This window comes from Lactuca sativa, chromosome 9 (genome assembly GCF_002870075.4).
Source record: "Lactuca sativa cultivar Salinas chromosome 9, Lsat_Salinas_v11, whole genome shotgun sequence".
In the NCBI taxonomy this organism is placed as follows: domain Eukaryota; kingdom Viridiplantae; phylum Streptophyta; class Magnoliopsida; order Asterales; family Asteraceae; genus Lactuca; species Lactuca sativa.
Genome location: NC_056631.2, coordinates 200,451,761 through 200,477,438, shown reverse-complemented (window position 1 = coordinate 200,477,438; position 25,678 = coordinate 200,451,761). Strand labels below are relative to the sequence as shown.

Genomic DNA, 25,678 nt, shown 5'->3' with positions numbered 1-25,678 from the left:
TAAGTGACCTACTCGGCGAGTAGGAGCTGGCAAGTGAAACCCTAATTCCCGGGGTTTGCACCCCTATTTAAATGGACCTTAGCCTCCCTTGGACCTCCTTACAGTTCCAAAGAACCCTTGAGAGCCTTATTCGTGTGTGTGTGCCTTTTGTGTGTGTTTGAAGCTTGAAAGAGAGTTCTTGGAGGGAGAAGTCTTGGAGGAGAAGGAGATTGAAGCAATTGGAGTGTGGGAATCAACACTCATCTCAGATATCAACTTCAAAAGGTACCAAAACCGTCATTCTCCTTATAGATCTCCTTTATTGGGTGAGTTTTAGGGTTTTCATGAAATATCAAGTTGGTATGATGAGCTATGGGCTAGATCTGAAGTTGTAACTTCAGATCTGGACTCTTTTGGGGTTCTAGAAACATAAAGTTGCAGCTTTAGTCGTGATTGAGGTCCCCTTTGTGCATGAAGACCCATCAATAGCTTAGATTTGCCATTTTGAGCCTTTTAAGCCATGCATGCACGTAAAGTTTGCAACTTAACTTGATAAGCATGCCCTAGAAGCTTGGATCTGCGATTTGGAGCCGCTGCATGGCTCAAAATGGATCTGTATGGAAAGAGGACTAAATGGACTCGGCGAGTCGCATGAAGATGGTCATTGAACTCGACGAGTTAAAGAACAACTCGGCGAGTCCGATGAAGATTGTCAAGGGACCCGACGAGTTGAAGAACAACTCAGCGAGTCCGATGAAGATTGTCAAGGGACCCGATGAGTTGAAGAACAACTCAGCGAGTCAGATGAGTTATAACCAAGACTATGTTTGCGTGTATATCCGTCGAGTTGCAAGGAGGGAACTCGACAGGTGGCCTTAAGGTTTGATCGGGATTCAAAGGAACTCGACGAGTTCCCTCGATGACTCGGCGAGTTGGATTGTGCTTCAAGGGACTCGGTGAGTAGCTAGGTGTACTCTGCGAGTTGAGGTCAACATGGACTGTTAACCTTAACTGAGGACTTTGACCTTGATCAGGGGTCGACTATTAGGTTATGGAGTACCTTATAAGGTTAAAGGCTTATGCGTATATTGAACTATGGTTATAGGTGGTGGGGCCTGTGTCGAGTGATCCGAGAGTTGGAGTCTACCTTCCGAGTCGACATCTGCGAGGCGAGTTATCCTCACTATATCGATAGGGTCTACGGCACCAAGGTCGGCCCTTGAGTTGTTATTGTTATGGCATGTTGCATGTGATTATGATTTGTTAGTTCGGAATCGAGGTAGACAGTATGTTATGCTTTTATGATCTGTTGGGATTGGTGTGTTAGGGACCTGATAGGTTGGTACTCTAGTTACAGGTGAATTCTATGATTGTGATCAGTGAGATAGATATGCTTGATGTTTGTATATGCCAGTATATGATAGCTATGCGCACATGGTTATTTGCTTGTTGGTTGGGTTGAGGCAGTCATGCTTTGTGCTGAAGGCCAACATACCCTATGAGCGGTCCGGGGAGACTGTAGGCCCACGTGGCGGACCAGTCATGCCGAAGGCTCGGGATAGATTCAGACAGACTATAGGCCCGGTAGGGCGGTGCAGTCAGGCCAATGGCCCAGTATGCGTGATGATTGATTGATTGTTACTGTTTTGGTAATGTCAGTGTGGTATTGGTATTTTGGGTGTAGCTCACTAAGCCCTCGGGCTTACAGTTTTCAGTTTGTTGTTTCAGGTACATCAGGAGACCATGGAAAGGCGAAGGCGTGACCGTACCGCTCCTCATCCTTATGTTATGATTTTTGGGACACTCTGATGGAAAATGATTTGAAAACATTTTGTAAATAATGCTTTATGGTTTTATTTACGATTGAAAAAGTTTAAATTTGGTGTGAATTTCATGGATGTTACAGATAATATGACATATCCATGATTTTTATAATTTGATTTTATTATTTATAATTATGGTTCATTAGTTTTAAAACCACTTATATATTATTATTAATAAACGAAAGAAAGCTTTTAAAAGACACTTATTATTATAATTAAAATGTTAAACATGTACTAAAAACATAAATTGATAAGATAGACAATTTATATTTTAAAAGAGACTTATATGGATACTATGGATAATATTGCATATCCATGATTTTTTATTAATTATTACTTTAAAGCAACACAAACATACAAAAATATATATATAATATTTAATTAAATATTATCTATATCACTTTTCATAACATATGATCGATAACATGAATCTAATCTAATTTACATTAAAGTTTCAACCACAACATACAACGATTGTCTTAAAAGAATACTTAAACCAAGAAAAATATATATAAAAAAAGGAAGAATTAGTATATAGCAAACTTACAAATTAAAAACTTTAACATAATAATATGGCTCGAAAAATAGTCCAAAGCCCTCAAACCAATACAAAATCTTTAAACTTGTTTTCTTAATGAATTTTGTACCGGATTTTTATTTGTATGTCTACTAACTAAAAAAGAATGACATTTAATGCTCCATAATAGTATGATATCTTTTTCTAAGCATATGGTGGACAAACTTACTATATATTTTAGTTTTTGTAAATAACTGAATGTCATAAAAATTACACTTAATCTCAAAAATGGAATTATAAGATTAACAAAATAATAATTCTATTTTGTAATACCGTGTAGGTTAAAGTTTAATTTTTAATCTAAAAACAATCTTAACATTAGTGTATACAATCCGTTTCTCCATTCATTATGCATTAAAATTTTTAGTTTTCACATACACAGGTGGAAAAAATAACTTCTATAAGCTAATTTGAAATATATATATATATATATATATATATATATATATATATATATATATATATATATATATATATATATATATATATATACTAGCCGTTACCCGCGCCAAGCGACGGGTGCGAATAGTTTTTTCAGAAATTCGTTCCTAGATACAATTAGTTTCCTTTAGGCACAAGTTCCTTACCGCTTTTTGGCGGCTTGTTTTGTGCCGGATAGTTCATTTCAATGGGTAGTTTCTAGCTAGATGCATATTCGTACAATGTGGTGGGAAAATAAGTACAACTCATGGCTACACCGTGAGCTAAGATGTTTTGCGGGCATTTGGGACCATTTAGGGGGTTCAAAACAATATTTTTTTTTCTAACTTTTAATATCTAGAAATGTATTTTTTGGGCATTCGGGATAGTACAAGGGGTGAAAACTGGTCTTTGGAAACCTCTCAAACTTATAAACAATATATTGAAGAAATAATTAATGAAAACAATAGATATTTAATATACGAAAATCGATTTTTTATAGGTGTAAAATCCTAACTGGCGATCATTAGGTGACCACAAATATTAATGGGAAATTGGAACAAATAGCAACATACTATGTAGAAACATAGAATGACTAACAATAATGAATCTTTTAATTTTTCATATTTTTAAATCCATGAAACGTAAAAGAAGAGAATAGAAAAAAAAAAAAAAAAAGGTAAATCATATTAACTAAGTTTTATACATACATAAAGTCACATCATACATACTTATAAAGTTAACATTTTTTCTTGAATCCCATACATTTGAAACCCCCATTCATTTTTCCTTTCACCACATTCATTTGAAACTCTCATGACTTTTCAATTTCTTTTTAATAATGATTATAAATTAGTTAATAAGGTTAAATAAATATAAAACCTAAAGTTTAATCATATATATATATATATATATATATATATATATATATATATATATTAAATTTCAATATTAAAAGAATATATTTTCTTCTACTTATAAAGTTATGTTTTTAACTTTTAACATATGATACTTAATTTATTAGGTCTAATATGTTGTTATATGTAAACCAGTATCATTTTAAAGCTACAACTTTTGAAAAATTTATATAAAATACTTAAATTATTAATTTAAATATAACCTTATAGAATCAACTTAAATTTAAATTTTAGTTCAACTTAAACAATCTATAGAATATTTTGTAGAAAGTTAAAAGTGCTAAATTTTAGTGTATTTCTAATAATGATTATAAGTTGATTAATAAGTTTAAATAAGTATCAAATCTAAAGTGTAATCATAAATAAACTAAATTTCAATATTAAAATAATATTTTTACTTCTACTTATAAAGTTATGTCTTTAACTTTTAACATATTATACTAAATTTATTAGATTTAATATGTTGTTGTATGTAAACCATTATCAGTTTAAAGCTACAACTTTTGAACAGTTTGGACAAAATACTTCATTTGTTAATTTAAATATAACATTACAGGGTTAACTTCAATATAAATTTCACTTTCACTTAAAAAAAACCCAAGGAATATTTTTGTTAATAGTTAAAAGTGATAAATTATAGTGATAAATGCAAAAACAAAATTGTAATATAAATTTAACTAAAATATTTTCTAAATATATTTTTATAATCGTTAAAAGTTTTTAAATAATTAACTTAAAATAACTTACAATAATAATAGTTAAAAATAACTCTATATAATTATTATATTGTTATCTTTAAAATAAAAAATTTGATATTTTAAATAATTACAATGATAGAAATTGAAATGTTAAGCAAATAAATTTTAAAAAATTAATTAAGAATAACAACAACTATAAATAACATTAAACCATATATTATATTTAATTTTATTCATGAGTAACCCGTGGGTAGAGGTAGTTCAAAAGATTGAGATTATGCAGTTTTAATAGATGTATATATTATCATATAATTCAACATAATCAATATATTATATCAACTTAGTATACAAATTATTATATCAAATTCAACAACAATACTGTTATATTAAAAAAAAACATATATTTGTAAAGATTTCAGTTATATAGATGCTTCTGCGCAACGCGCAAACATTCGCCTAGTACATATATAAACACACACAATCACATGCACTTATAGTCAATGCGTACAAACTTATATATGAAAATTTTACCTTTAGCTTATTAACGATCTACATTTGTGAAATTTGCGATAAGATGGCTATTATTATTATAATTAATGTCCATGTTACTATAACTTGATGATCTCTAGGTTCCAATAACTTGATGGTTTACCTTTTTAACATTTTTAGAAAAAATTAAGCACAAATGCTTTAGGATCAAAAATATCTTTATGTTTTGCAAGTGTATGATAATTCACATGAAATCTACATACTATATTTAGGTAATAAAGAATATAAGATAATATAAGAAAACTACAAGAAAATATTAAGCTTTCTAAGGTTCTTAACCGCAAACTTCTTTTAAACCCACTGTCCCTATACAACAAATCCATGGATTTCTATGAAAAAAAGAGATACAATTGGTTATTTTTGTGAATTTCTTTCAAGAGAGAACGAAAGGTCCTTTATCACCAAAAATAAAAACAAAGGTATAAGAAACCATTTTTAGACTAAGCTCATCAGATGTGACAAACTCCAATAAGATATCTTCACTCCAGTAAGATAAGCATCATATTGGTTTTGCTCCTCATTACCTAATAGTTAAATTGAGCTAAAAACCAATGAAATTGTACAGGTTGAACGCCCAAGTGTTAACAAAGAAGAAGTACATCAAAGCATCAACTTTTTGCCACAATTTAAAACCAGCCAAATACTTAAGAAAACTTCAAAAAGGTGAATAAAAACAACAAAAAAGTCCAATCTGTAGCAGCTGATACAACTTTTACATGTTAAAGAACTAAGCTGAATTTTTCTATATTACCCTTTCATGAATTCCCACATATAGTCCCATTGAAAGATTAAAAAACTATATAACTTACCTTTGTGTATGTTTGCACACATTGAGTTTGATTATCCCAAACCTGTCTCCTAATAACAACAAAAATGTTTATAAACACATGTCTAACCGCTATACAAATATCAATAAAGGCTTTCAAAATGATATTAAAACATATGAAAATTGCAGCTAAAGAACATAGATCCATACTGTTACCAATGGTTCATTGACAGATTTCTGGTTAGAATCGTGTATCTAAAATTGGAATATGGAATTAGAGACGAAAATTCTCAGATATAGTGAAGGGAGCCAAGTAATTACCATGGAAAAATTAAGGGAGAGAAAAGAATTAGAAAATGAAAATCCAAAAGAAAGGGACAATACCTGGAAAGTAGTTGAAGGCGGCACAATATGATTTCGGTGATGACATCCATGGCAGTGGATGGTTAAAGGGTGCAGGCGGCACCACCACCATCAATGTCCTTTAAAACACAAAATATTGAAATTCAAAATAAAAAAAATTAAAAAAAAAGTTGAGAAAATATAAATTATGAAAAATCAGTGAACAAGCCTGATGATTCTCTTTGTAATGAATGCACCTTACATCATATGTATTGGATATGTATTGGCCGACCATAAATGAAATAATATAATTCTGCATTAATCATCTAAACTAAAATCATACACAAAGCACCAAATGAAATTACCATAATACTGTAATATTAAAATTCCATTGCATGAAACAGATTAAAACCTGTCAGTGACAAAAGTATCCAGAATTCTCAACCACGATTCATTTTATAAGGAAAGCGGTCCTTGGAACTTGTGGTCCTATTTTTCAACAAGAACAAATGTTTTTTAGGCTGTTTTGCCCTTAAATACATGTAATTAAGTGTAGATGGTCCAAGTTACTTATTTTTCTTGAAATAAGACCAACATGAAAATATGGTGAGGACATCAGATATATTGTGATCAAATACAAAAAGAAACTATATAGCTTACCTTTGACTTTATGTATATTTTCAACTGAATATTTAGTCAAGCTTTTGTATCCTGCAATTTCAAAACATTATGAACCTCATCAAAACTCGTTTCAACAGCCCCGTCTAATTAGTGATGATCATAGATCAAGGCCAACAAAAAGATACAATTATGTATGTTACAAATAACAAAGTAAAAAACAAAGAAATTACATAAATAATGACTACAATTACTAATCATACACATTCCATGACCATAGTTTTGCCTAAAATAGAGATTTTCTCGTCGATCATACCACAAAATCACATGTTTTACCATAAAATCTACAAAATCACATGCATTACCTGATTATGTAGCAACAATTTGCCTTTGAAACATACCTGTTTTTATTTTTTTCTCTATTTTTGAAACTTTACTATTCACATAGAATCGATATCTAATTGCTCTTCTACATTAGATATCTGATTCTTATTTCTTGGTTGGAATTTGTTTTGGAAGCGAGACATGGAAGAAAATTGAAGGTGAATATGTTTATCCATGTTTCTTTTGAACAAAATCATTTGTTGCAGTAATCGACGACACGACAATGGCCTTCTATAAATCTACTTCAAAAAATTCACTTAATTGTCATAAAGACAAATTTTTTGATATTTTCAAGTATATTTTTATTAACTTCCTTTTACCCATAATAAACAATATCAGGTCAACCCTTCAACATTGCTTTAAGTTCCATAATTGATAGTTCATCTAACTAAAAATCAAGAACCATAAGTAGATAAACAGACCTGATGAACCAAATGCAATTAAAAATATTATATATCATATTAAAATTAAAACTAATAACAATGTAAATTTCACTTTTCTATTTTAAAACAATTAGATGTACCTTAAAAAACAAACATACCATCGATTTCCAAAGGTTGTAGGTTGAATATTGCAAAAAAAGATACAAACTAATCGTTCACTTTTTTAATATATAGCTTGAATCTTGAAAAAGATACCAGCAAATTGAAAGAGTGTGTCATCCCAGATAACAAAAGAAGGATGATAAGCTTTAGGGGAAATTCCTGTAGAAAAAGAAAAACTCATCAAACATTACATTAAACAACTCAATCCAGTTAATTCAAACCCTATAACCTAAATGAACTCAATTACCACACGCGTCATTAAAGGAAATCAAGAAAACATCCTCATGTCAAAAAAGAAAGTACAACATCATCTGTAGCAGCCCCAAGTGCGGACTGCATCTCCCCTGAAATTGTAGATAGGAGGGCGGAGATGGAGGAAGGATAAATATTTGGTTAGGGTTGGTTGAAGGGGACATGTCACTGATGATAGATTTGGAGCATGGCCATCAGTTAGTGGTGGATGTGAGGGAAGCATCGATTGCGATGCTTGTAACGATGAGTGGTGGTGGGGTTGGATCGTAAATAAAGTTAGAGAGAGAGGCAAGTATGGATTATGGTGGGGGTTCGTTGTCGGAAAATCGGTGTGATTGAAGAGAGACGGTGGAGATGGAGGTCGAATGCGATGCTTGTGTGGGAGAAATGAGGATGAAAGCAGTGACGACAACTCTCTGATTAGGGTTTATGGGTATTGGATTGAGAGAAACTGTGATGTCAAAGAGAAATGGATGAAATGATATTATTGTTTAATTTTTCTCAATTAACAAAACATATGCGTTTTAGTTAATTAGAAGGAAACGTCATAAGTTACTATTATTAAACAATAGAAGCGTTATAAGATTTATGTCTAGTAACAATAAGCATAATATGATTGTAAATGATGTATTAAGTTTTGTACCTCTTAATTTTCAAGAAATGGGCAATATGTTTAATAATATAGTGTATATATATATATATATATATATATATATATATATATATATATATATATATATATATATATATATATATATATGGGTAAAGTGAATATACCTAACAACCTTATATAAGCTTAGGTACCTAACCTCATCAAACTACGCCATTTTGCATTAAATTTTCATTGCAATCATCCAAGGTTCTTAAACTTCATCCCTAAACTTGATTTACTTCAAAAAAATTTGCAAATTCATCATTATATTTCTCCTACATCCTTTCATTTGTAGCGGTAGGATATGAAGCCCATCAGGTGGTATTCGGTAGAAAGACGTGATGTAAAAGAAAGATATTGGTGAAAGTCTAAAGATTTTGGAAGTAATCAAGTTATGAGGTTGAAGTTTAAGAACCTTAGACAATTACAATGTAAATATGATACAAATCGATGTACTGTTATGGAGTTAGGTACCTAAGCGTATATAAGGTTGTTAGGTATATTCACTTTACCCTATATATATATATATATATATATATATATATATATATATATATATATATATATATATATATATATATATATATATATATATATATATATATATATATATCAAGAAGATATCATGCAATTATTAAATGCAAGAATCTTCATAGTTTTCTTTTGACAAATAATTTATTTTATAACATGTCATACTACAAAACAAAAAAAAAAAGTATTAGCAAATTGTATTTTAAGAGTTTCAAATATGAGGTTTGGGTTTTAAATTGAGTTTAAGAATTGTTGATTATCTAAAAAACCAAAGTACCCAACTATTTCAATTTTTACCAAAAATTGACGTATTTAAACTTTAAAAGTTAATATTATATTATTATTGGAAAAATTTTAACTTCAACATATAGCCATTTGTCTTGTTGCTCACATTTCTCTCATTAATTTCCTTTTTACTTCTTGTTTTTTATTAATATGATTATAATTTTATTTGAAAGATACCGAAAGTAAGTTAATGTTACACAAGGAAATGACTATAAAAACTATTAAAAGAGACATTTTGTTTTAGTATTCATAATATCTATAAATTGACGGTCAAATGCTTGTGTTTTGATTCACTTTTAAAGTTATACTTTTTTTGTAAATTATTAAACTAAAAAATACTAAAAAAAATATTGGAGATCATATTGTTATTATATACAAAATAAAAATGTATAACTTATAAGTAAATTATACGTCATAAAGTTTAAAAAACAAAAAACAAAAAACAAAAAAAAAAACACACATTATTGATAAGCAAAACATGAAAACAAAAAATCAGTATAAAGCAAAATGCTCAAATTACCTTTTAATTTTTATTTTTGTGGTTCTTCACCCAAACAAAATATGATTTTGACAACATCCTACTCTCTTTTTCCAATATGAATAAATAATGAATACTGATTACATTGACAACAACACTTCTCTCTCCTTCATTTATATTGTTGTAACAACAAACTTCCCGGTCAACCATTCCAATCTTTATGATCTGCCACTTAAGATGTAAAATTAATAAATGAAAAGAAAAGGCCTCAACTTAGTCCAGTTAAAATAAAAATATTTAACAGAGTGGAAATATAATGACAAAATTTAAAAGTATAATGCCTTGATTGGAGAGTGCAATGTTTTATTACCATTTGAGGATACCTTGAGCAATAAAGGACCCCTTCAGAGGAATGAATGTTGACTCATCAATAAAACTAAAAAAATAATCTTGGAATTAGATAAGAGTCAACGATTTCATATAGTGTCATTTATATGATTAAAAAGTTACATACCTTACATCAAATGGAACCCTTCAAAATTACTTCATATTGTCAGATTGGATAGCTACCAATTATAAAAAACGAAATGGATGGAATACTTGAATTTATTGGTAAATACGATAGATTGAGTAATTAAGAGACCAAATGACCTTTATTACATACACAAACAAAAAATCTACATTCCATTTACTGTCAAGCAAATGTACTGCATTATATATGCTGGAATAAAAAACATAAACCTTAACTAAACCGAGAAACCAACAAATTAGTGATTCAGCTAAATTAACTTAATAATCGGTACATATCATCAAAAGGTTCATTTTTATGTGTTTGAATATTTTTAAAACTCCAAAGATAAAATCCTTTTATGACATCAGGTAAAAAAAAACAGATGGTTCGTTTTATTGTAGTGATGGCATAGGAGGAGATGCAGTCTTCTCTAGGTGTTGATTCTCATAACTCTACAAAGCAACAATCCTTCTTGTGAAAAACCTAACACCAAATTCAAACAAAAATATAAATTTATTCACATTAAAGATATGTAATGTCGTAAAAGAGAGAAATATAGGAGCTTAGGTGAGTATTTTAACTCATTAAAAAGGAAATAGACAAAGCTATAGTGAATCATACATGAAGATTTGTAGGCAAACAATAAACATTGAAAAATATGAGGCTGATATTTGGCATATGAAATTGTAGAAAGACACGATAAGCCCGTGGATGTGGAGTGCTGGGAAAACAAGAGATGGATCTCACTGGTTGACAGCAAAATGAGTGCATTACCAGTCAAACCAATTTGTCCAAAACTTTCGACACTATTCTTGCAGAAAAATCCAAATCTGTTCCAGAAGCGTTCTTTATTCATATGAAGAGTCTTCGTGTTCTCAACTTATATGATACGTGAATCACATCACTACCAAGTTCTTTGTGGAACCTAATCTCCTTGAAAGCTCTCTACTTGCAAAAATGTTTGGACTTAGTTGAGCTTTTGTCTGATTTTGTGAAACTGGACTCCCTTAAAGTACTTGATGCACAATGAAACGGACTAGCAAGTGTACCGCCTCAAGTCACAGAATCGATACACATAGAGTGGTTGCTGGTATCCTTTGCTAGGAACACACCTCTTCAAAATACATCCAAGGATGTAGACCTTATTTCTAAAATGCAAAATTTTAAAAAAACTCGTAATCGAGGCTGAAGAAAAGTTTAGGAAAATTTATGCGATTTGGTTTTCAAGAAATTGGGGATAACAAGACTTTCGCTTCTTCAGTTTTGTTATCATAGTGTGACGATAGATTACATCAAAGTTATAGGTGATAGTTGGATGATCAATTTTCCTACGCAAAGCCTTCTTCAAAGTTGAATCAAAGAAGTAGATAACCTTAATCTAAAAAGGTGTCATTTTTTTTATATGTTGCCATATCTCATCGTATCCGATCATTATGGAGTATATGTCTTATTTAATGTTCGATGGAAAAGTTTGCAGATACATAATCTCTCATGTCCTTCGTGATGATATCGTCATTGAGTTTGTCAATCACAATGAACTTCAACACTTGTCAAACTTTACTGCTGAAGAAGTAGATATAACCGTTTTTGTTTTCTAGAAGGTTGCAACAAGATGAGAACAATAGTAGATGGTAACACTTGAGACAACTCAATCTTAAAAAAATTGGAAAAATTACGCATGTTGAAGCTGCTACTTTTGAAAAACATTTGTGAAGGTCCAATGCAAGGTCTTCTGGTCGGTTTGAAAACATTGATATTGTGTAAGTGTCTGATGTTGACATCTTTGCGTGCATATGATGTAATTATGCAAATTCATCATCTATAAGTCCAAGGGTGCTTCAAATAAAAGAGATATTTAATGGGCATTTGAATGTTGGGCTACTCTAATTTTACCAAATTTGAATAAACTAATACTCGATGATATTCCACAACTTACAAGTATATTAATGAGTAACTGATTCAAGTGATCTTCTTTGAAATTAAAATTCTTGGGTGTCCAAAGTTAAAAAGATTATATTTCAAAAAAAGATAGTGTTATGAAGTTGAAATTAGTTGAAGTAAAGAAAAGTTGGTGGGAAACCTTGGAAAATGATCAGGAGGTTAAAGAACAATTTCAACAATGTTGCACCTTCAGGTAAGAATCTATAGAGCCTTGAAAACTTATTTAGACTAATTGAAAGTTATTAATTACCATTAAATCCATCATAGATAAAAAAGATGCATCTTTGAACTTAACCAAAATACATACATGCATGCATGCATACATACATATATGTTCAAGTTCAAACAAGATAAATATGATAAATTAAATTTTTATTAATAATTTTCAATTAGTGTAAATAAGTTTTCAAAAATATATGGACTCTTACCTGAAGGTGCAGTAGCGTTGAAATTGTTTTTTAACCTCCTAGTCGTTTTCCAAGATTTCCCACCAACTTTTCTCTAATTCAACTAAATTCAATTTCACAACACTATCTTTTTTAAAAGATAATTTTTTAACTTTGGACACAACGAATCTTAAGTTTCTCCAAAAAAGGTCACTCAAATGAGTTATTCATCAATATACTTGTAAGTTGTGGAATATCACTGCGTATTAGTTTATTCAGATTTGGTAGAATCGAACTAGCCCAACATTCGAAGGCCCATAAAATATCTCTTTCATCTGAGAGCACCCTTTGACTTCCAGATGACGAATTTGCATAATTGCACCATATGCACACAAAGATGTCAAGATGACGAATTTGCATAATTGCACCATATGCACACAAAGATGTCAACATCAGACAGTTGCACAATATAAATGTTTTCAAACCAATGAGAAGACCTTGCATTGGACCTTCACAAATGTTTTTCAAAAGTAGCAGCTTCAACATGCGTAATTTTTCCAATTTCTTTAAGATTAAACAGCCTTAATGTGACCATCTAGTAATGTTCTCATCTTGTTGGAACCTTCTAGAACACAAAACGGATTCTATCGACTTCTTCGGCAGCAAAGTTTGACAAGTGTTGAAGTTCATTATGATTGACAAACTCAATGACAACATCATCACGAAGGACATGAGAGATTATGTATCTGCTAACTTATCCATTGAACATGAAATAAGACATAAACTTCATAATGATTGGATACGATGATATATGACAACTTTTAAAAAATTGTCACTTTTTATAATCCAGGTAACCTACTCCTTTAATGCAACTTTGAAGAAAGTTTTGCATAGAAAATTGATCCTCCAACAACCACTTGCAGCTTTGATGTAATCTATCACCACATTATGATAACAAAATTGAAGAAGATAAAGTCTTGTTATCCCTAACTTTCTGATAACCAAACTGCATAAACTTTCCCCAAACTTTTCTTCAGCCTCGATTACGAATTCTTTAAGATTCTACACTTCAGAAATAAGGTTCACGTCCTTAAATGCATTTTGAAGAGGTGTGTTCATAGCAAAGGATACCAGCAACCGCCATACGTGTATCGATTCTGTGACTTGAGGCGGTATGTTTGCTAGTCCGCTTCACTGTGCATCAAGTACTCCAAGGGAGTCCAGTTTCACAAAATCAGACAAAAGCTCAACTAAATCCAAACATTTTTGCAAGTAGAGGGCTTTCAAGGAGATTAGGTTCCACAAAGAACTTGGTAGTGATGTGATTCACGTATCATATAAGTTGAGAACACGAAGACTCTTCATATAAATAAAGAATGCTTCTGTAACAAATTCCAGATTTGGATTTTTCTGCAAGAATAGTGTCGAAAGCTTTGGACAAATTGGTTCGGCTGGTAATGCATTCATTTTGTTGTCAACCAGTTAGATCCATCTCTTGTTTTCCCAACACTCCACATCCACGGGCTTATCTAGTGCTTCACCAAATTTTACCAAAATTCCTTAGCCTCCATCAGTTGACAAACTATATAATGCAGCTAGGTGAATCAGCTTGTGTATCCTAATACATTGTTGAGGTTCATTAACCTCAAGTAATGAGTGCATCTTAAGATAATGCAATACTTCACGTCCATTGACACGTGTTTCTTCTGAATCATCAATTGTGTTGAGAAGTTCCTCTGCTGCCCAATTGTCTAGTAAGTTGTCCTTTTGGATGTCACTATCCAGTCAGGTATAATGCAGTGTAAAGGAAGCATTTCATTTCAGAATCATCAAAGAAATCAAAGCAACATTTCAAGAATATGTATATTCCTTTCATGGCACCACTCTCTTTTCCTAGCCACTTTTTTTAGCTTGAAAATCCATCACGTCAACTCTCCTCAGTCTCCCTATCTCTCTAAACACACCTGCTGCTACCTTTTTTAATCATGCCCAATACTTGTGCTTGTGCGTGTTGGAGAGTTGGGAACACTTGAAATATTTGAGGTTGTCATCTTTAACACACAGGCAACTTTTCTCTCCACCAACACATCCGCCAGATGGGTTTCTTCCATCATTAGTTCAAAGATCACAGTAGATTTTTCCTTCAAATTTTTAGTGAAGTCGGAACGTTTCTTAATAAAAACTCATCGTGACTTTTCCCTTTCCGTTGTATGGATGAATTCTAACTCATCAACTTCTTTAGCAACTCGGGATTTCCAATTCATGTAAGCGTTTAATAGCATCATCATTGTCGCATATGCTTTTGAACCATGGCATCATGATCGTCCCTTTTTGCAGCTAGCATTTCTATTGCACTATCCAAAACTTGATAGACTTCATCCATATTTTTGGATAACCTGCTGCTGATTATTTCCTTCAATGGATCCTATAATGCTCCTTTGTTTTGCCTCCTGCTTCTACCATAGTAGCAACAGTTTCAGCCATACGTAGGAGTAAATTTAGCCTAGAAAGATGAAACAAAATGAGTGTCAACTATCAAGTACATTATAGTAGCAAATATGGAGCTTTAAACATAACATCTATGGCAGGGGTGGACGCAGAAATTTGTGACAGTAGGTGCACCCAGTTTTTTTTCCAATTTCTCATACAAAATTTGCAAATTGCAAATGTCTAACAGTTTTTAGCAAACCTCAACAAGCTACTTAAGTAATTAAGTCGGGAATTGTATGAAACAAACACTGACTATATATTCCAAGTTTCAACCATTACAGACAAGAACAGAGTCAGTATGATGGTTAAACATTATATATAAGAACATTACAGTTTACACTTTAAACAAAGTAAACAATCAAGAACTTAGTAGCATAGATAGAACAATCACTTTAAAGTATAAAGTTGAAACAATTATCAGAAATCGGAATTTTTTCAAGAACAATGACATGTACATTGGTTGGTTAGAGATTACAATAATTCAATCTGTTGACCGTTTACCGTTCACTCAAAACAATTTCAACAACCACTGATGGAATAGAGCTAGGTTGGGGAAATTCATTGGAGGCATTTGCATATGAAGATGCACCATCTGTGGATATTCGTCTTATTAAAAATCTTTCCATTTATCTGTTAATAAAAGTTAACAATCAATTATTCATTGATATACTAAAACTCAACAATTAACAATCTATTATTTATGGATGTAATAAAACTAAACAATTAACAATCTATTAACAGGAAACATGAGCCTTTCATGTGTTCAAATAATGCCCACAGGAGGCACTTTGTCCAATATACCAACAAAAATCTATTATTCATGGCAATATTAATATAACTTGCAATATGGACCACACCAAAAAATTGAAGGCTATTAATATACTCCAACAACAACAGTGGACAAATAATCCAACAAAAATCCAAAAAATAGCAATATAACACAAAATAATTGATTTCCAACCTATAAAAAGAGCCACAATTCCACAAACCAACAATGAAAGCCTACAAACCAAGAAAAATCGATTTCCCCTAAAAATAAAATCAAAGTATATACCGAGCTAGACTGACAGAACAGGGGCAGCAGAGGCCGGAGGCTCACTCAGGCCTTCGACGTGAACCTTTTTCCGATTCCTTTTTCCGATCTTATTGTATAGAATGGTGATTATTACTAGAGGCAAAAGCTAGGGGGGTGTTTGGCTTAGCTTTTGTAGGGCAAAAGTCCTTTTTGTAAAAAGACTTTTTGTAAAAGAACTTTTTACAAAAGTTATTTTTTAAAATGTGTTTGGATTAGCTTTTGAAAGGAAAAAGTCAAAAGTTAAAGTGTTTAGTTTAACTTTTACATGTAAAATGACAAAAAAAGACATGTTTAGGTTAGATGAGGGGTATATTGGTAATTTAATATTTTTAGTTGGTGAAAAGTTGGGAAAAGTCAGGTAATCGTGACTTTTCAAAAAGACTCAAATTACTTTATGGGAAAAATCATTTACAAAAGTCCTTTTCCCTTTACCAAACATCTTTTGGGACTTTTTCTAAAAGATAAAGTCAAAAGTCATTTAAAAAGCTAAGCCAAACACCCTCTAGGTCGAAGAGAATGAAGAGAGAAAGAAAGAAAGAACACAAGAAGAAATAAAGTGGAATACGATTTGAGCAATGCAAGAGTATGTAGGTGTCAAAGTAAAGTCAAAGGGTGGACCACTTCTTTAAAAAAAATAAAAAAATAAAAAAATAAAAAATAAAAAATAAAATAATAATAATATAATAATATAATAATCCCTAATAAATGAAAATAATTTTGCCAAATGTCACTCTTTCATTAACTTAGACACATGTCATTTTTTGGTATTTTTGAATAAATGTTTTTTCCATATGTCATTTTCTCATTGTTTATCTTTTTTTAATTAACACATCATATTTACACCTCAATTAATAATTGTCTTATTTGAAAATAACCATTAAATGACAATATTACAACTCATATACTATTGAATATGTTTTCTTTTAAATTCAAATTATAAATTTCAAATTTCAAATCTAAATAAATTTTTGTTTAAACCTTCATATTTTTTTTTTTGTTTTATCCAACCCGTATAAGATACGGATCACACAACTAGTAATAATAATAATAATGATGCTACACTCCTATCACTTCAATTTTTTTTATTTTTTTTTTCAAATTTAATTAAATTATATTTTTTTAATGCACAAACATTTAATATTACAAAAATTCTATTTTTTTTAAATACAAGAAATTAATATTTAAATAAAAAAGATTACTATAATTTAAAACATAATCTAAATAAAAAGGTTTATGTTTTTGGACAAAAATACCAAGTTGTTTAAACTTTGGGACAGAAAATACCAAGTTGTAGAAACTTTGGGGACCAAATATGTAAATTCTTTATCTTTACTAAACGAGCAACAAAAATCAAAGCTTCGACACCTCCCATCTGCCAAAAACGGAGGAATGGGCATGCAATCCTATCAAATACCCTTCATCCAATCACAAGCCAAACAAATACTCTCTCACATCTCGTTAATCTGGAAGCGAATGATCCATGGCGAGCCCCCTAGCGAGCGCTAGGGGGCGGTGTTCCAAATGAGTTAGCGACCATGGCGAGTTTGTTTGGCACTTTGACTCCTTTCAGCCTAATACATGTATATATGGTGAGATTTACAAAGAAGTGGGGTCCACACATCCCACTTCCAATACATAGACTCCCCCACTGAGATTAGGGTTCTAAGGTTTTTGTTCTTCGGCTCATCTCGGAGATTAGGTTAAAACATAAATAAGATAAAGAGTGAATTATGTGAATCGTCCTTCGTGTAAGTGTTAAAATGCATGTTTAGTCCTTATTTTTAAAAATTAACTCAGACCGTTCCTTGTTAGTTTAAAGCTTACACGCTTCATCCCTTCGGACATAAAAAGACCATTTTGCCCTTATTTATTTCTTTTTTCATTTTCTTTTATTTGTTTATTATTTTTATATTAAAAAGAAAAAGAAAAAACAATAAAATATCCATACCCACAACCCTTTATCCCTCGGTTCATTCCTCTTCCCTTTCCCAACTTCATCTTTCTTTCCCCTAAACCTATCATCTTCCTCTCCATTTCCAACAAACACCATGGGAAACAACACTACCACCGGTCAATACCATTACCACTATAACTCAATTTTTAGACACAAAACAAAGAAGTTGGGGTTTTCAAAACTTATTCCTTTAGGGGTGGGCATATTTCTTCTTATATGTTCTTTTATTTTTCTTATGTAGCATTTTTTTTTATTAATTTACTATTTTTTTCAATGTTTGAATCTTGTTGACTAATCTTGCTAACATTGAACTTGGTAAAATGAAATAATTGAATAATTGAATAATTGAAAAAATGAGATTATTCAGGAATATACATTGAATTTCTGTTAGCAGATCCGTAATAAAAAAGAAGTGTTTGTGAGTATTACAGAAGAAATGAAACAAAAGATATTGTAGAAATCGAACTTCATTCCAAGACCCACCACCGACATCCCCATTAACGTCCGCCGGCCACGACCAGGAGTGTAGATGGGAGCACAAAGGTGGCAGGCGATCCATCTCTATCGATCTTCCAATAACCACCACCATTAATCTATCTATCTATCTATCTATCTATCTATCTATCTAACGCACTAGCATAAACACAAAATCGAATTGTCGACGTTCACCACCACCAATCCTATAAGTCACCGCTAACATCCTCATCACACCAATGTTTTGCCATAGCAACCCTGAAGACGAGTTAAACGATCCCAAATCATGGTGAAACAGGATACCCGTGTTCAGGTTAAACTAAATCGATAGTTGAAACTTATTAATCAGAACCTATAAATCGAAACCTGCATATGGTCGGAGAAGAAAGAGCAACGACCCACGCCTGAAGAAAGAGAAACCTGCATCTTGGAGGCCATCACACAAGATCAAAGAAAATGGTGATTAAGATAGGAGAAACAGGTTCAGATCGAATCCCACCCAAATCATCTCCGTCGACGGTCCTCCCCTGATGAGATTCAAAGAACGATGACAGTCGACGTCGGCCAAGGCTTGGATTTCTTGATGTGAGGAGATTGGGAAGAGTTTCCGGAGGAGGTCCTATCCAGTAGTCGGATTTTTTGGGAAAGAGGCCACAGCCCCGACAAAGAACCAATGGTCAGATTTTGACATCAGGGGATGTGCTCCGGTGGTGGTTGTCTAGAACTAGTAGATCGACCATTCTTAAAGATTTTAGAGAAGATGGAGAAGAGAGATTGGTCAAAAGGAAGGTGTGGGGTGGGGTGAGCCTGAGGTGGGTAGGTTGGGGTTAGGTATTAAGTAGGGCATGATTTTTTTAATTTTTAAATTAATAATGATAACAATAACATTAAATTAATTGGAAAAGAAATACAAAAGGGTATAATAGTTATTTTATATCTCATAAGGGATGAAGCATGCAAATTTAAACTAATGAATGATGAAGTGTGCAATTTTTAACCAAACGAGGGACGGTCCGAGTTAATTTTTGAAAATACGGACTGAACGCGCAATTTGATATTTAGACTAGGGACAATTCGTGTAATTTACTCTAAAATAAAAAAAATAGTCATCGTTTCAAAAAAAATTAAAATTTTCAGGATAAAAGCGAAATTTGATGTAGATGGGACTTGTCGATTTCGAGTTGAGGCAGAGAATTTAGGTCGAACTCAAGGCAAATGTCAAGAATTTTTTTAGGTGCTTCAAGATGTGATTGGTGTAATACGATCTAGGGTTCTTGTTGTTCAGCTGCTTTGGGAGATTAGGTTAAAGCGCAAATAAGATAAAAAAAAATCGTCATCGTTTCAAAGAAAATTGACATTTTCAGGATAAAAACGAAATTTGATGTAGATAATCATTAAAAAGAAATACGCTAATATGAAATAGGGTGGAGTTTAGTCGACTTCATAAAAAGTCTCAAGTAGGACAATTATGAGGAGAATTTAAACTAAAAAGCATGATGCATATAAAAAATGAGATAACGTTCTCAAAAGACTACACGTATGCACATGAATTATGTTCTATACATCAGGTGCCTAAGCTAATTATTAAAAGGTTTCCAAGTGTGAGAAATCAGAACTTTGAAAATGTAAACTATTTTCGGAAACATGAGAATATCCAAGAATCGTGTTGGCAAAAACCCTACTAATTCAAAGCTTCAACGCATTACTAAATGCTTTGAACTTTGATTGAAAAAGCCCAAAATTCTATGTAGTTTAACCATGTCACTAAGAACCTTTTACCATATTTTCCACAGTAAAAATGGGATAGAAAATGGGAAATTGTTCAAATATGCATTTTTTCGGACTATTATCCGCACAATTTTCGCTCAATTGAAGTTTAACTTTACGTGGATTACACGAACCATCAGAAAATGCTACAAAATAAGTCCATAATCAACCAATGAAAACTGCCTACCTATAATACGCAAATGAAGAAGTCAAAATCATTTTCAACCTTATATAAACTGCAACAACAACACTCCTATTCGTAGCAATGTCATCCAATTCAAAAATAATTTTCACTGCTATTTGGAAAGGCACATATTTCCATACAAAATTAAAAGCAATGTGGCTCTTGGCACAGAGTTAGTCGGGGCTTCTTTGTAACATGTCGATTTCCAGGTATGAAATTTATTCCATTTATGCATGATTTCCCTTGGAACACAACGTGGTGAAGCCTCAACACATTGTGTTGAGAACTTTTGGGCCGCGTATTTTCATGGACGAACACGATGTGTTGGCGGCTGGATGAGAAAACCCTAATTTTTAGGGTTTTGCACCCTATATAATCTCCTTAAGTTCCAAGAGTTGGCCTTTTATTAGCCTCCGTTTCCCCAATCGATCATTTAAAACTCTAATCATCCTTCCCTCCATTTGTGAGCTAGTGTGGTGCTTTTGGAAGCCAAAAAAGGAAAAAGTTGGAAGAAGGAAGCAAGGATTCAACAAGCAAGCCCTCATCTTTCAGTTGGCACTCTTCTGGACTTTTATAAGTGTCCAATATCCAGTTTTTATCCTTCCATCTTGCTATATCTTGAGTTTTTTCCCTTTAGCTTCATACTCTTGAATATTGGAATGGTTAGATCTCATAAAGTTAGCAACTTTATGAATCTCCAGGTCAAGGTGACCTAGTAGAGTCTTGAATCTGGCCTATAGTTGAGTTTTGATGCCATGTATGGAGATTAGGTCCTAAATCCCCATTTTTGACCTAATATGGGTTCAAGACATGCATGTCTATAAAGCACCGACTTTTAGGATGATTTTGGTGCTAGAATCTCTTCTGGAAAGGATGGGATTCATACTCTAAGGATTTAGCACTTATTCCTTAAGCCCTTGTACCTACAAGCCTTATGGTTGGGTTTTTAGACCCTTTTTGAAGTCCTAGAGGATAAAGTTGGAAACTTTATCCTTCTTAATAGCATTTTGGTCTAGATCGGAGCTTTGGAGTTCTTGGAATCGAAGAAAACAGCTGAATGTATTAAGTTGTTGAAACTCGGTCAAACACGGCGTGTTGGCTGGGGTTTTCCCAACCGTATGAACGCTGACGAAACACGGCGTGTTAGGTTAACATGGACTATTGAACTTGAACTTTGACCAAGTTTGACCTTGAGGATATTTTGGAATTCTTATAGAAATTGGTCATTTGATGGAGTTAGGTATCTAGTAGGGAGCTGAGATTCAGAGTTGGGCCTCATCAGTTCTATTCAGTTTGCGAGGTGAGTCTTCCTCACTGTACTTACGGGTCCAAGGCACCAAGGCCGACCCTTTGGATTGTTATCCTGGTTTATCGTATGATTGAGTACTGTAGTGATCCATTAGATATATATCCTGGTAGATAGGATGATGTAATGCTTAGTGATCTGTAAGATCTGTTTGTTTGGTTATGGGCTGGTTATTTGTATGCTTGTCTGTTATATATGTGTGTCAACATTGTGTATGTGTGGTTGGGTTGAGGCGGTCCCACTTTGTGCTGAAGGCCAATAGACCTAAGGTGGCCCGGATAGACTGCAGGCCAGGAGGGCGTACCAGTTAGGCCAAAGACCCGGAGAACGGTCCAGGTAGGTTGAAGGCCCGGTGAGGCGGTCCAATCATACTGAAGGTTCTGTATGCATGATGTTTTTTTTGTTTTATTATGATTATTATGTTGTGTTGGTACTTTGGCGGAACTCACTAAGCTTTGGGATTACAGTTTTGGATTATGCTTCAGGTACCTCAGATGATCGCGGAAAGGCGAAGGCGTGATCGTGCACCTCCTTGTGTCTTGTTCTATGATTTTGGGAAAAATCTGATATTAAACACATTTTGATAACTATGTTGTAAACAAATATGATTTCTGATTGGTTTTAAAAAGTTCAAATTTGTCACGATTGTTATGGATGTTACATTCTTCCTCGAGTATTGTTATGATCACTAAAAATTCAAAAAACAATATTTATAATCAGGATTATATTATAAAAAGATTAAAAAAAACTAAAAAGAAATATAATTCGATTATGACAATTGTAGCGGTCCATATTTAACTAAAGATTTGAGCGGGGACAAATAGGATATGGATTGGAGGCAACCAAAAGGAGTGGAAGATATATAAAGGGTACAAAAAAAACAATAAGAGGAAAGTTGGCAAGAAAACAAACCAGATCTCGTAGCTATTTTAGCTTAATTTGTCGAGGCATCCGAGAGGCGTCACAACGAAACCAAAGCAACCATAAGGAATCTGCAAGCCTCGATCTTGAACATCTAGAAGCAATTTGTCACGAACTTAATCTTCAAGCTCACCGTGCGGCACTTAGTTCTCAAACTAAGTCAGCCTAACTCGAAACTTCAGCATAAGAACAAGGAAAGAAGGAAGTAATTCAACATACGAAAGCTCTTTATTGCTCTAGAGAACTCAACTCAATTACAAGGTGAAGAGAAATGAAATGGGAGAGCCCTATTTATACAAGAGGCAAGAACTACTAGGAACTAAGGGACATCTTCTAGAATGTTTCTAGAAGATGTCTCTTCATGAGCCTTCCATGGAGTTTCTAGATAACTTCTAGAATTTATCTAGAAAGGACTATTCTAGAGAAAAAATAATTAGAGAAAATATCTAAATAAGGCAGGTCGTTACATTCTCCCCAACCTATTTTCGTGACGTCCTCGTCACATTTTCATCTCGGTATCTCTTGGTCTCATTTTGAAATTGCCATAGTAAGTATTCGGACTCCCAACTTGCCTCGCTATTCGGTAAATTCCTCCCTTGATTAAGTATTCTTTGAATCTCGACATTCCCCCTTTCATATAGTTCGTTCCGAAAGTATCTCCTCAATCTCGCGGTCGAAGGACATAACGACCGTTGTTAGTGCGCGCTTTGATATCCCTTGTTAGGGATCTTCTGAGTCTTCATGATACGGCTTGAGCATGCTGACGTGGGAAACTAGATGAATCTTCAACTTGGGTGGGAGTTCAAGTTGATACGAAACTTTTCCTACTCTCCCAATTATGTATTGGAACCCAATTACTAATTAGGTGTTGTTTGATGTTGACAGTTCGGGAATTTGTCATCCAACAGCTAGGGTTTTTGCCTGCGGGACTTCAGGAGTGTGAGGTGAGTTTTCCTCACTATACTCAAGGGTCTAAGGCACCAAGGTCATCCCTTTTTGGATTATTATCCTGATATGCTATATGCTCGAGTATCGTATGATCTGTTAGATCAGTATTCTGGTAGATAAGATGATATTATGCTATTACGATTTGTTAGATCGGTATCCTGGTACATAGGATGTTATTATGATGTTATGATCTGTTAGATCGGTTTTTCTGTCTATAGACTGTTGTGTAATTATCTGTTATATGTGTACATGTTTGGTTAGTGGTTGAGGCTTATCTGCTTTGCGCGAGAGCCAACAGACTTGGGCATTCCAATGGTCCAACCCGATGGTTGTGGGCCGTGAGTATTCCATCCCGAGGATGATTGGACTCGTAGTATGTGGGCATTCCAACTCGATGGTTGTGGGCCATGAGTATTCCATCCCAAGGATGATTGGAGTCGTAGTATGTGGGCATTCCAACCCGATGGTTGTGGGCCGTGAGTATTCCATCCTGAGGATGATTGGACTCGTAGTATGTGGGCATTCCAACCCGATGGTTGTGGGCTGAGGGTATACCATCCCGAGGATGAATGGACTCATAGTATGGTTGCATTCCAACCCGATGGTTGAGGGCCTAGGGTATTCCAACCCGATGGTTGATTGGACCCATAGTATATTGGCATTCCAACCCGATGGTTGAGGGCCTGGGGTATTCCAACCTAATGGTTGATTGGACCCATAGTATGTTGTTTATGATTATATGTGTATTGTTGTGTGTATGGGTATTTTGGGGGAACTCACTAAGCTTTGTGCTTACGGTTTCAGTTTATTGTTTCAGGTGATTCAGATGTCTCGGCAAGGCGAAGGCGTAATCGTACACATCCTCACGTTTTGGACTTATGGTTTCTGGGATACTCTGATATGAAACTATTTTGAAAACATTTTGTAATAACTAATGGCTTTTTGATGTTTGAAAAAGTTTTAAATTGGCTTGATTTTTTATAGGTGTTATAGTATGATGCTATGTGTAGTGATCTGTTAAATCTGTATCCTAGTGTATAGGATGATGCCATGATCGATGATCTGTTAGGCCTGTATGATTATTGTATGTGCTAGCTAGCATTTGATATCTATGTGATGATGTGATTGCGGGTGGGTTGAGGCGGTCCTGCTTTGTGCTTTAGGTCAACAAACCCAAGGCAACCCGGATAGACTGAAGGCCCATCGGGGCGTACCAGTTAGGCTGAAGGCCCGGAGAATGGTCCAGACAGGTTGAAGGCCTGGTAAGGCGGTCTAGACATGCTGAAGGTTTTGAAAGTGGGCCAGATAGACTGAAGGCCCGGTGAGGCGGTCCAGTCATACTGAAGACTTTATATGCATACTGTTTGTTTATGATATTGTTCGGTTATATGGCATTGGTATTTTGGGGGAACACACTAAGCTTCTAGCTTATAGTTGTGGATTTTATTTCAGGTACATCAGATGATCTCGGGAAGGCGAAAGCTTGATTGTGCACCTCCTTGTTTTTCGTGTTGTGATTTCTGGGAAAACTCTAATATTGGAACATTTTGAAAACAATTTGTAAACAATGGATGGTTTTGAAACGTTCAAAAAGTTTAAATTTTACATAAATTTTATAGATGTTACAATTAAACTCTCAACTCGGCTCCAATCCTTCCAGGGTCCAGCGTTTGTCAGTTTTGGTTATTTTTCCTCAAGAATGTCTTTTTTGGCTGCAAAATGTAATTTAACTTAATAAGTATTAAATATCTTTGCATTTAATCAAAATATAACTTAAAATGTATTAAAATAATGTCTAAAATATGTATAAATATGGTAATATCAATTATGACACTAAAACACGACACAATTTTAAACGATTACAGTTTTTTGTATGTTGTAAATGTTTGCAAAAGATTACATAAT

The 25,678-nt window shown here is 33.2% G+C and overlaps 1 long non-coding RNA gene across 10 annotated transcripts; it reads right to left on the bottom strand.

Moving 5' to 3' along the window:
- Positions 1–5,576: 5,576 nt before the first annotated feature.
- On the bottom strand, positions 5,577–8,360 carry LOC111903153 (uncharacterized). Of its 10 annotated transcripts, none has more exons than XR_006187257.2 (5): positions 7,866–8,360; positions 6,732–7,777; positions 6,484–6,560; positions 6,334–6,397; positions 5,577–6,211 (listed from the first exon to the last, which is right to left on the bottom strand). It is a non-coding gene; the product is annotated as an uncharacterized LOC111903153 (long non-coding RNA). The 10 variants fall into 10 exon arrangements; XR_006187255.2 differs by having other exon boundaries at positions 6,329–6,384; XR_006187252.2 differs by having other exon boundaries at positions 6,334–6,384.
- Positions 8,361–25,678: the final 17,318 nt, after the last annotated feature.